Here is a 12,348-nt window from a genome sequence, read left to right on the forward strand (position 1 = left end):
GTATTTTACACATTGCCAGAAAAGTGGCTGATATTTTTATTTTAAGAGGCATGACCCCAAACCTCATGTACAAAATGTACAAATGAGATCATACAAATAATATGGATTTTAGTATAAACTAAACCAAAAAGTTAGAAATTGCCATAAGAATCCATTTTCATTTTGTATTTATGACCTTTTTCACTTCCGCGGATTTGAACTTATAAAATCAGCTTGTTATGCACATTGATGTTGCAAACTAGTATTTTTTTATTACATTATTGATATATTTATGTATTTTCAGAAAAGCACTTGTTTGTAGAGTACTTCATTTTTACTGCCATTTATTATTTCTAGTCATAGGCAAATGAATCGGACGTCCTAAAACAATCACAGAATGTTCATACATAATAATCACAAAAGAAAACAGCTTAAATCAGCATTGCAGAATAAGCTGAATAGAAGACGAGTCTCTCACCGCTTGAGAGGAGTTTTCAAGCTCAAGAAGGTGTGTTGGTTTTCATCAGGTTTTGTTGCCATGGTAACTTGCACTACATGCTAGTTTGATCCTTTGCAGTTTTTATTCTGTGTAAAGCCATGGTCACACATCACTTTTCACCCTATAGACTTCTATTCATGCACATGTGAATGTGGCAGACCAGAAATGCAAGTGTGAAAAGTTTCGGTAACACATTATAATAACTACACACTATAAATCATTTATTAAGCATATAGCAAATAGTGAATTTGTTATCTGTTAAGCATGAACTCTACATTAATAAATGTTAGTAAACAGTTTATAACTGAAGCTACAAATGCTGTAATCCTGACTTAAAAGCACATTTATAATGTAATATAATATTTATTAATAATAAAATAATATTTATTAAAGGGCACATAGGTTACCCATTTTTTCATATTTAATTTAAGTCTTTTGCGTCCCTAGAATGTGTCTGTAAAGTTTCAACTCAAAACACCCACCAGTGTATTTATTATAGCTGTTTGAAATGTCTGTATTGTAGCTGGGAAAAGGTTGTTGCTGATTTTGTCTATGTCTTTAAGGCTAGTCATCCCCGCCCACTGTTCCCATGTGCCTGTCAGATCTCACGTAACGTTTGTGAGAAATATGACGTTAAGAACTTTACCAATCAGTATTTGATGCATTTTTTTGTTGAGTTGCAACAATGAGTTCACGCACACACAGTGCAGACACAGACACACACACATAGCACAGACACGTAGCGCAGACACACACACACAAACATACAGTACATAGCATAGACACGCTGACATACACATACACATAGCACAGACACTTAGCGCAGATACACACGCACACACACACACACAGAGAGAGAGAGAGAGAGAGTGAGAGAGAGTGAGTGAGTGATAGGGGTGTAACGATTTATCGTTGTACGATTTATTGCGATGCAAAAATGTCACAATATGCATCGTGGCGTTATGACGATATAATTACGATATGATGTCCATTTTCTCTTATTAGTTGAGCTGTTTGCACGTGAGCTACGTTCCACCTGCTATCGCACGTGAGTTCAGATTGCAGCAGCAGTAATGTTAGCAGACCAAGATGAGTGGAGCTGAAATAGAGGATGGCCCATCCTCTCAAAATCAGACGTCTGGCAACATTTCAGTTGTACAGTCATTGCTTTAGACTCGTCCGCTTTTTGACACGCATACTGGGTCAAACATCCTAAGTTATAAAGACTTCACAGTGATTTACAGTGATTCACAGTGATTGTTGAAAGAGTCACATACTGTGTTTATAAGGTACAATTCAGCCTAAAATATCATTCTGTCTTCATATAATGTTCCCGCCGCAAAATCACACATGACGTGAGCTGACTGTGAGCTGTTACTAGAGAGGGCGGACTTTGATAGACGCGCGCATATGGCAAGACGTTTTAGCATTTAAACCTTTGTTCTGACTATCCATAAATATATTTAGAGATATCTCTAATTATATTTTGACTAGTCATAATTGTAATTCGACTAGTCAGAATGACAATTAGGGATATCTGCAATTACAATTGTACTAGTATGAAATCAGATTGGAGATATCTGCAAATATCTTATGACTAGTCATATTCCTCCATTGAAAAATATTTGCAGATATCTCTAAATGAGTTTTGACTAGTCACAATTGTAATTAGAGATATCTCTAAATGAATTTAATTAAATATTAATTAAATACCTGGAAATGTGGATTTTTTTTTGCACACACAAAAAACGCAAGTGACCAAGCAAAGCCTTAGGCTCTTACTGTTAAATTCAATTGAATAGAAAGCTTATTGTTTTTGCACCTTTACTTAAATTGTTCCTTAATTTTGTCTCAGTCATTTCAATAATATTTTTAAGAAGTTTTTAAATTGTTTTATTTTCCAGAGACAGGCCTGTTTAATTTATTTTCTTAAAGAAGGTTCAGTTTAACAAGTTGAAACAAAAGAAATACATAAAAAATAGTTTACTTGGTAAAATTTGCATTTCAGTTTAATTTTCAATTTTTATTCCAAATATCGTGATACATATCGAATCGTGAACATTATATCGTGATACACATCGTATCGTGAGCTGAGTGTATCGTTACACCCCTAGTGAGTGAGACAGAGAGACGCGGCTGTGCTGATGAAGTGAATCTAAAGTGAATCGCTGTAATTCATTACACACATGCTGTTTTAAAACGTGTTAAACTTGTAAAACTCTCTCTTGATCACGTTTGATGATGACTGATGATCCTAGCAAACTGAACAGATCTTTTATTCCCGGTTGCTTTGCGCTCGTCCTGTCTTGTTGATATCATTATTTGCATTACTAGGAGACATGTTATTGCGCGCAGCTGTCAATCAATATTGGTGGGCGGGGGGACCACACTCTATGTCAAGTTGCGGTCGGTCTGAAAACCGCCTAAATTGGTCCACTGTTTTTTTGTTGTTAAATTTGAAAAAAAAAAAAGAGGACTGGGTGTGTTTATTTCACCCCAGTATGACAGTATATACACTATACTTACACACATGTCTGTCCAAACAGCTTGAAAAGTAGATTTTTCACCGTAGGTGCCCTTTAATAATAAAATAATATTTATTAAGTTATGAATTAGTAGGTATTGTTTTATTTACAAACCAGTTATTCAAGCATAGTTTTTGTTTTTTAAGATAATTCAGAATGAGTAAGTGGATGATTAATAAACTATATAAATTAGCATTTATATATCTTATTATTCAGGCATATAGTACTGGTTACTATGTATGTTACTAAATGCTTTATTAACTCAACTTCATCCAATTTTGTGACCTAAAGTGAAGACTATTTATGATTTATAAATAGATAAATCATATAAAACAATAATCTTTGCAAACTTATCCAAAAAGTAAAAATACTGTAAAGCATTTTAAACATTGCTGAATAAAACATAAAACTGAATAAAACAACAACACTATAATAATTTAACAATATAATAGGATGCAACATTTCAATGTTATTTAGCGATGTTGAAACTACTGTAATTTTATTTTAGATTATTTCATTTGCAAATATTTATTTTTCATTTTAAGTACAGTTTCATTTGTGTATCTTTAAACCAACAGAAATAAAGTTGTTTATTTTCCTTCTTTTCCCCAATTTAGAACATAACTGAACCTTTAATTGTCATTTATAAGGGATTTATAAATCATAAATAGTCCTCACTTTAGGTTAGGTCAATAAAACTGGACAAAGTTGTGTTAATGAAGCAGTTATTTACATATATAGTAACCATTACTCTATACCTGAATAATAGGATATGTAATTGTTCATTTAAATAGTTTATTAGTCATCCACTAACTCATTCTGAATGATCTTAAAAAAACCAACTGGTTTGTAAATAATGCAATATTTAATTTAGTAATGAAATAGGAGTCATTTTCAAAGTATGAAGGTACAATTATTAAGCACATTATAAATGTGCTTATAAGTCAAGAACACATTTATAGCTTCAGTTATAAACTGTTTACTAACGTTTATTAATGTCAAGTTAAAGCTTAACAGATGATGAATTCACTATTTGCTAATGCTTAATAAATGGTTCATAGTGTGTAGTTATTATAATGTGTTACAAAAGTTTCTCAGGGAGCTGTGTAGCAAAGTTTAAACCTAGTCAATTCTGATCTACATCGCATCAACTGATTGCTTGAAAGCAATAGAAGATCAAAACATGACCCCTCTGAACAAAAATTTAAAATATGGAGCAATCACTTGCTTTTTTTAAAGTCTAATCATCTTGTTTAATTCCGACCCTTTCGCAAGCTCAAACAATAGTGTGACCGCAGCTTTAAAGATCAAAAACCAAATTGGACCAATAAGCTCTGAGAAAAGTGATATATCCGAGAGACACTTCTTCTAAAACATTTTTCTTCCAAATTAAAGTCCTTTACACAAAACATTTTAGAGACAAAATAGTGTTGTTTCTAAAAATATGTTTATAGAAATTAGTTATTGATATGTATCATTATAGATCCAAACACTTTCAAATGTTTAACTAAAATGACTAAGGTCTTTGAATTAACATTTTAAATATATAAAGCGTTTTATAACTTTAATATATAAAGCTTTTAAAATGAAATGGCTGTCTTTTGAGCTGTTTGTGAACCTACTGTACATTATTAAAATAAATGATTAATTAAATTATTAAAGTAAATATTATTATATCAAGTTGCCTTAAACTTTTGCTGAATCAACGGTATTTATTTTGGTCTTGCCAATGTGTTGTAATTCATTATATTTCTGATACGAATATTACTTAATCTTCAACAAAGAAGAGAATTTCAATGACTCACTTGAAAGGATTAAATCAAACTGAGTCTCTTATGTGCCACGTGATTGGCTGATTGCTGCATGTCATGTTCATGTGCACACGCTCCAGAGACAATCACTTACTCTGGGTTAACTCTGAACTGACAAAGAATGTTTTTATCAAGCATTGCGAAACAACTTAACCTGATCTTAACCAGTTTGCACTTCTTTGGATTTGAATTTAGCTCGTTTTGTGCGACAGGCCTCAGGACACTGGCTAAACAAATTTGATTAACTCACTAGGGTGATTAAATAAGTACAGAACTGTCACTTTGTGAAAATCTAAAGCAAAAGCATTGAGAGAAAAGCATATCCGCTGCTAAAGTTTTTCATGGTTAGACAGAGAGCACACAGGAAGTTAACAAGCAACAGAACGTTCACAGTGTGAATGTAAAATGTCAACCGCCCACAAGCAGACTATTCTAACCTGGACAGCTTCCTACTGTGATTTCAAATCCTGAGGAAATAGATGAGGAAAAAGTGATTGATGTCTGCCTCCACAAAGCAAAGATCGTCTGTTTGCTCAACCTGCTGAGGTTTATACGGTCTTGAATGTTTGGTGCAGTGTTTACATTTCTAAGACTGAAGCGACCATCGCTACATCTGGGATTTTGAATGAATGATCTGTACTGACACAATAGTGTTCTCTGATTCCTGCTCATTTAAACTCTGTTTACATTGAATACTCAACATGCATGGAGTTTGGATGTATGTAAACAAGTCAAGATTGTATTTTGTAATCTCACATAAAGACTGCAGTTCAGTTTCGTATTGGGGTTTTTCTAATTACTGGTTTTCTATTCTGTTGTTTATTGTATGTGGTGCACAAATCATTGCCATTGGCAGTATTGTTACACAGTAGACTAAGTTCTCAGTTTTGACCAAAAATATCTTAATTTGTATTCTGAAGATGAATATTGGTTTCAGGGGTTTGTAATGACACGAGGGGGAGCAATTAATGATCAATCACTTCTTATTTTTGGGTGAAATAACACATTTAATTAATTAATTAATTAATTATAAATAAATAGTCTTGATACTTTTTGGTCTATTATTGAGCTTATGAAATGCCTCTTTAATGTATTACTTTACATGTAGAAGTAGGGCTGGCGCCGACGATATGACAAAAATGCAATATCAATAATTATTTTCCATATTAAACAATAACGATATTTTAAAAGATTTAAAAGTGCACCCCAACAATGACTGAAGCCACAAAAATTAGAGGGTCGATTAAATACCATAACATTTTCGGCAAATAAATTTTCTGTGGCCGAAAATTCGGTACATCTCTAATATCAACACATTTTTGCATTCCCATTTTTGCACATTTCTGCTGTGTGATGGCTCTTATATCAATATAGAGTAAAAAAGTCCAGAGCTTATTGATATTGACATAAATTATCGCGATTTGATATATTATTTGTTGGCCCAGCCCTATATAAATATTATTTTTTCCCCCCACACTTTTAGGGTTAGTAAGGGCAATCATGGTTGTTGACCGGGTTTTAGAACAATTATGCAATATTAGAATACTGCTGTTTAAGCTCATGGGATGTTTTTTTATTATTGCAGATAATTTGAAGGTTCTTTGTGAATCATGCATGTGTTTGTGTCTTGTATTCCCTATTTTAAAGGGACCAAAATGTTCCCACAGTCAAAATTAACTGGTATTACAATACTTGTGCTGACATTTTTGGTCCCCAAAACAAGCCTACAACTAACATAAAATTAATGTTTTGACAATCTTAAATAGCAGAAAGCTTTGTGTGAGAAGTAGATGTAGGTGCAGGGTTAGAGTAAGGAGACATTTCCTATTGTCTTTTTTGTCATTTAAATGACTTTTAGATCACAATGACAAAAAGGTTAAAAAGACAGCAACTATTCTATTGACGTAACTGATAACAATTGCATCAATGCATCATATTGTATATTATTTGCTTGATGATGTTCAATTATCCATGTTTCAACATTCCTGAATGAATTGTGGTGCTGTTTCCCCTTTATTATCCCCTTTTAAGTGTCCCACATTAGAAAACTGCAGATTTTTTTCAGATGACTTGAACTAAGAACTATATTATTGCTATCATTTTTGAAAGTGCTATCTAACTTTTTTCTTTTGATTTAATTAAGACAAATCATCAGTTTTTAAAGTTACATTGGTTGTGTATTTATGGCTACATTTAGTAATACTTCACGGAAATCTAAAATGTAAAATAAGAATGCATGAAGTTTGACAGAAACAATGCAGTGTTAGAAACGGGTGTAAAATGTGCAGAAAAAAAAATGAAATCATCAGTACTGTAATACAAAATCTGAATTATTTTTAAGATAGAATGTTCTTTCTGGGTGCATCAATATTAAAATTAGTTTTTGCATGGCTGGAATTGTAATAGCCTCAGACAAGATATACTGTACATGACAGCGAAGTATGTTTACACAACATTTACCTGAAAACTATTAGTTTGAGCCATTGATTTTCATGGCGAAATTATACAACACTGACCATTCGCTCACCAAATCTATGAAAATGTTTCAATTCTTAAGCTGTACAGTACATTCATAAAAGAAGAATCCTCTTTCAAATCAGAGTAACATGATATATTGTGTAAAATTCATGCAACAGGGAGCTGCTATCAGTATGCAAAGTAAAACTGCTCATTAATAGTATTCTCATCAGTATTTTTATGTGTGCAGAGATTAGCTCTGACTAGAGCTGGGCAATAATTTGATATTGATAATTATCATGATATTTTTTTTCTCGATAAAACGATAATGACAGTTCGATAATTGCTTGATAATATTTACGCACTATGCGTAACATTGCGCAAGCATTTTGCAGCCTACCCTTTCGGACGCCGTACAAGTTTACAGCCAAAGTTGTACTTAAAGAAGTAAGAAAATAAGGTAAAAAAGGTCAGAGTCACATACATTGTTGACAAGAAACGTCACCAGACATCAGTCTTGAGCTACTTAGTTTTTTGCTATCCGACACAAAACAGCAACGTGCACTGCAAACTGCGCAAGAAGACTTGTGTCATCAAAAGCAGGCAACACCAAAAGCCTGTTTCATCACTTAAAACAACACCACACTTATGAAGATGCTAAGAAATTACAGACCTAAACAAGTGCTGGAAAACCACGGCAACTACCCAGCAGTGTCTCATGTCATCATTTTCGAAAGCCAAGCCTTACGAGAAAAAAAACCCTGAAAAGACAGACGTAAGATATGACAGACAACACAATCTCAAACACATCTCAATGAACACTTGAAGCTTGCTCTACAGGCTGCATTAAGGATATTTACACTACAACATTTACACAAATAAAAAAATAATAAAGTAGAAAATTCAAAGTATCAAACAAAAATTTGTTAAACTCGAGTAAGGGGACGATAGTGAAGCCAAACAAAACAAAAGAAATAAAACAAAACAATTATAAGTCATGAATAACCCCTCTTACCTCTCTAAAAACTGATGAAAAGAAAAAAAAAAGTCCTTCAGCGCAGCGCCGCATTCTTCCCTGTAAAATAACTATAAATATGACCTTCACCTCTTACCTGATGTCTTTAACAATACATTTCATGATTATGATTTTCGTTGTTTTTGCTTAACTATCGTTTAGGTAAAATTATTTTGCATTACTTTTGCCCACTTTGAGACATTTAGTGAGTCTACACTTCAGTTATTCATTTAATTTTAGTTTACTTAGTTAAGATGCCTGCACTAAAGATAATAGTTTTTTTCAGACTAGTCTATATTGGAAGTATTTATTTAACCCCAATATTTGTCAAAGCACTCACGTTGTGTCTTGTCAGTCATCTCCAATTCAATCAGCGAAACTGCATTTAAGATGATCCATGTGTACAACTGAAGTAAACAGCTTTAATTAAAAAAAAAAAAAAAAAAAACGATAATGGTCAAACATTGTGCAACTACCATGCCTGCCATAGCTAGCCTATTGTGAATGTGCAAAGATCCAGCGGGTAAATTAAGGTGTGCTGATATTACTTAAAAATTGCAGCTTGTTCTTACAAAGATATCTTTTTATTTGTGTTGTTCACTTATTTATTTGATTTGGGATTTCTTTTAAAATGAGATACATTTGTCTTAAATTTTAATTTGTATAGATTCAATAAAATAGAAATTATATAATTGCAAGTTGAGTTGATCAATACATCCATAGAAAACCAAAATATGTTACGCAAAATGTATTATGCCAACTACAGCTCTGATGTAATGTAGTGTTTTTAGTCATGTTTGCGCATCAGTGTTAAATGTGCTGTATGTATTGTACGTTTTTGAAACATAAAACACCAAAGTTTTTGCATATATTTAAGAAGCATGCGAAGTGAACATACTTGTTTATCTGAAAAATAATTCTGAAGTCAGCTATTCTCCTTTAAAAATGTGCATTCTATGACTGTGTCTTTGTTTTGGCCTCTATAACCCACCCACTGCTGGTTTATCCAATTATATTTCAGCACTCAGTGTTGCCTTGAGATGCAGATTCAGAGTTCTAAAAATCCACATTAGGTGTTTTTTAAATAGTTAATTATATAAATATTACAAAATGTAAACATTAGCTGAGCAGGTTACGTTGTGTCCAAACAACACACCACTCACAAGATTCCAGCAACAAGCAATTTGACCGTCTGCACCAGATGTAACAAGACAAAACGCAGCCATTCAGAAGCACAGAGTAGTGCACTCATTAAAGTGGTCAGGTTTACAGTCTACTTAATATAAAACTTCTTTAACATTAAAAGTGCTAGCTGAGGGACTAATATTTGTTGGTTTGCGCCCAGTCACATTTCTAAAGTTCATTTCCAAAAGTTCATTCATTCATTCATTTTCTTTTCGGCATTTGCGTTTTCTTTTCTTTGCGTTTTTAATCTGGGGTCGCCAGAGTCGAATGAACTAACTTATCCAGCATAGGTTTTTAAGCAGCAGATGCCCTTCCAGCTACAACCCATCACAGGGAAACACCCATACACTTCCATTTACACAAATACACTACAGACAATTTAGCTTATCCAATTCACCTATACTGCATGTTTTTGACCTTGTGGGGGAAACCGGAGCACCCGGAGGAAACCCACGCTAACACGGGGAGAACATGCAAACTCCACACAGAAATGCCAACTGGCCCAGCCAAGATTCAAACCAGCGACCTTCTTGCTGTAAAGTGAAAAAGCGCTACTATTTGCCACTGTTTTTCAATAAATATTATATAAAAAGGCATTCAAACTCACGCTGGTAGCATTTAACACTGAAACAAGCACATAACCAGTACCTGAGGTGATTGTTGTCATAGAGGTTTATTCTATTGTTCAGCTATGAGAAATAGAACCACTGGATTACAATCTTACATACTGCACCTTTAACAAGAACTGTCCTTAGATTGTAATCTACCGCATGTAAACGTTTCAAAATCGCAAAAGGAAATGTTTTCTTGTTTAACTACTTAGCTATAAATATACTGTTAATTACGACTTAATAAATAATAATAAATAATAAAAATAATAAAAATTTGCAAATAGCTGCTTTAGGTAATTTCCAGACCAGCCAGCTAACACAATAAAAAATATGACATAAAAAGACAGACAAAAATGCTTTGTAAAAACAGCAGGGCAGCAATAAAAAAATTATTTAATAAATGAAGGGACAACAGTACAAATGACTGAAAATACCAATACTTCAAACTATGAACTTTGGTCTCGTAGTCCAATAATTACTCCATAAAATTACAATCTAACAGAAAAAAGGACCAAATCTGTCACATCTCTAAATATTATTAGAGGAAGGATATCCCATATTAACTTTAAGTGTAAATATCAAAAGCAACCTCATGTTTGGTTCAGAGAAAGACTTTCACCAGCAGAGTCTTGTTACTCAGGAACGTTTTATTGTTTTGGCCATCTTTATTTGGTTTTGATTATTTAACTCTGTTGGATGCAGAATTGTGACATTAAACAGAGGTGCATAAACAGACGCCTAAATACAGCCGTGATTAATTAGCACAAAGTCATATTCCCACTAAAATCGTATCCAGCACTATTTTAGAGAAAATTAGGGATTTGACTATTTATTTTATTTTCATGCTTTTTAATCCGGTCCCACAGAAACGCTTAATACTTTCAGGTGTAACCAGAGCCAGACTAAGCGTAATTAAAACTCTGCTGTATATTTTACTTTGTAATTAGGGGCTTCTAAATAGTCTACTCCAGTGTTGATTTTAGTTTGAACCTTAGAAGGTCGAAAGACATTTATCTCTAAAAAGGTCAGTGATAATATACAAATTTCCAAATGACATGAATTGGTTATGTAACACTGCACAGTTCTGAACTAAAACAGCTGTGTATACTGACCGATGCATAAGAAAAGTTTTGTAACAATATTTCTTTTTTTTTCTTATTGCAGCATTATTATGGTATATTTATATCTTAAACTTGTGCTCTGAAGTCACTATTCTTTTTCATAGAAACCACCAAAATAATCACACAAACTTTTTAAAGCAACATTACAGCATTGTGGTGGAAACGACACTCATACTGTAAAACAACTATTTGTATAAAAATAAATATTAATAAGAGTCTCACAATAATAACTATAAAATATTTAACCTATTTCACTAGTGCTTAATTAAGATGGATTAACAGTTACCACATAAATATTTTAAAATGTTATTTTTTTATTTCATTTTGCGACAAAGTGAAAATGGTGAAAATTTGACACTTAAAAAGCAAAAAGTATGTTTTTCTATTAGTTTGACAAAGAAAAAGAATATTGAACAAAATTATATTTATTTTTGGATATATAATCAAAGGACATAAAAGTACCCGTAGTTGATTACCAATAAGTTCCATGGTTTGCATAAAGTGTATACCATATCACACAACATATATTTAATAAAACCAGACATCTGTTAATTAGATTTATCTATTAGTACTAGGAATAACTGGAACATTTAAACGCTTAGAGATATTTGGCTTCTCTGTCGCCATCTGCGGTTTAAAATAAAACTGCATCAATCAGACAGTTTGGGTCTTTGAGGAATCGCCATTTCTAATGTTAAAGATCCGTCGAGCTCCAAACCATATTAAAAACAATAAACAATAGCAAATATAGATCTGCATAAAACATTACACAAGCCGTGATCGGAGCAAACAAACATTTGCCACTGTGGAATATTTGTTTAGACAGAATCCTTACCTTCTGTAAGTCAAAGCTTTGTTTTGGCGATGGGTATTTCTCCAGCGGGTCGTTTAACTGTTTACTTAGCTATACTATTTAACTATCTATACAACATTATTTATTAATTGTAGCCATATTTGCCAAAAACAGTACACAGACCGATTTCCGTGTTTACCGGACTCGACGTGAACCTGGCGTTTTCCCGCGATATAGACAGTACTACAGTATCGCGAGAGTGATTCATTCGGGCTATCTGGCTACTTGAGTTTGTGTTGGCATTTTGTCATCATATTTTCATCACGAGTGCTGTAACTTTTTAAAGATACTT

The sequence above is a fragment of the Danio rerio genome, chromosome 17 (assembly GCF_049306965.1).
Source record: "Danio rerio strain Tuebingen ecotype United States chromosome 17, GRCz12tu, whole genome shotgun sequence".
Classification (NCBI taxonomy): Eukaryota; Metazoa; Chordata; class Actinopteri; order Cypriniformes; family Danionidae; genus Danio; species Danio rerio.